Source organism: Bison bison, unplaced genomic scaffold (genome assembly GCF_000754665.1).
Source record: "Bison bison bison isolate TAMUID 2011002044 unplaced genomic scaffold, Bison_UMD1.0 scf7180017864367, whole genome shotgun sequence".
In the NCBI taxonomy this organism is placed as follows: Eukaryota; Metazoa; Chordata; class Mammalia; order Artiodactyla; family Bovidae; genus Bison; species Bison bison.
In genome coordinates, this window is record NW_011494939.1 from 48,114 (window position 1) to 50,066 (window position 1,953).

Consider the following 1,953-nt stretch of genomic DNA (forward strand, 5'->3'; position numbering starts at 1 on the left):
ACTAGATCCCACATGCCACACCTAAGAGTTCGCGTGCCACAACCAAACATCCTGCATGTCACAACGAAGATCGAAGATCCCGCATGCCACAACTAAGACACAGTGCAGTCAAATAATTATTTAATAAAAAAAGAAGCCCCTAATAAATGGTTTTAAACATTCACCAATGAAGAGAGAAAAGGAAACATTAAAAAAACCAAACTAATTAGTGAGAAATCCCTTACCCATTAAATAAGTGTCATCTGTTTGTCAGCTGTGAGAGATGGACTGGAAGACTTGAACATACAAGGTATTAGTGTAGCAAAAAATAAAAGCTTCCCTCTACCTCTGTTCCAATAAACACAGTGACCTTGGCCTCCCAGCAATTATTTTAATTTCATATGTGCTTTTTTAGGTAAAATCCTCTTTTGATTTGTTGTTCGCCCAGTGCAGAAGGCAAAAAACCCCTCCTCTAACAGTGAAAGAATAAGTGAGAACTCTTAGACTCTTGTATATATAACAAATGGCTCTGCTTTGTGCAAAAAGAAAGGGCACCAGAACTGAGTCATACATCAAGCAACTGAACTTGCAACCCCGATAATGTACCCAGACACTTCAATGTTTAATTGCTAAGAACGGAGAGGAGGGAACTTGAGGAATGTGACCAAATTGAGCCAAGAAGATGCCTAAAGGTGGGTGTCCCAAAGGGTTGGCCAAGAATCTGCAACAGATTTTTTTTTTTATGAAAAACCACAGTCAAGATCAGATTCTTCCTTATTCCATATCATTATATCCCTCAGGAAAAACAGTTCTGAATACCACAGGAAGGTCATGTCCAATATCAGAGCTATGTAGTCCACACTAAATTCCTTCACTGATATGGAGAGATGCTGAAAAAAGCAGATGTCCCTAGCAGCTAGCTACTTGGGAAAGAGAGTATGGACGTTTCCGTGATGACTGACGCTTCTGCCCAAGGGATCATTTATTGTCTTTGCTATCTTTAAACTGCTCTCCAGAACTTTCCCAGGAACTGAAGAGTAGCAATGGGGTGTGTTCTCATGATCTAGAAGGTACAAATTGAGGAAATTAATCACCTATGACAAAGCTTGTCTTGTTTTAACATGAACACTGAGAAAAAAGCAATTATGAGCTGAGTGAAGTGGTCACTGTGCCCAGACAACCAACAGAACTTCTGGGAGAGCTACAAGCTGCCAGCATCTGCCTCCATGAAAGGACATGCTCAGGCACCAGATAACTGTGACTTGGGGAGGGACACATGTCATTAGCAGCTCTCCTGTAGCTTGGGTTCCTCAGGGCTAGTTCTCAGCCAATAACAGGGAAGCTCAGCAAGCACTTCTGGGGAAATGAGAATTGTAGAAAATGGTGCAGACTATATCCCGTCTGACCTCACTGGCAGAAAGGTGGATACTGGGGAAAATACAAAGATTTATTCTCTAAATATGGGGTCTTCCAATCTTTCAATAGGAAGAGCTCAGCTCAGTTTTCACCAGACTTTTTTCCCTAGAGACCATCCATTGCCCTCAATGTTCTTGCAAAACTGTCTGGCAGCTAGCAAGGGAGGCTGAACTTTCTAAAGCAGCTCATGTACAAATTACTTGGGCTACATTATTCATATTGCATTAGAGGTCATGTGCTTGCTTTCTCAAAAGCCCTTATAAAGTAGGAGTCTTCTGATTCTCTTTTATCTACTGGACTTTGTGGAGTCTTTTCTAACCCCCTTTCCTTCATTTTTTTTTTCTTTCTAACTTCTCACGTGATTCTATTTCTTCCTTCCTGGCTATTAGATGGCCTTATTTCTGAGAGGCAACATGGCCAGGAAAAAGACTCAGACTTGTTGATAAAAATAGTTTTAAAGTGGTTGTGCATAATTTCAAACACTCTAAAGGACTGATTCTGCATAGCTTTTAAAATCCAAAAATTTTTAAGTGAATAAAGATCTGTAAACTTCACCTC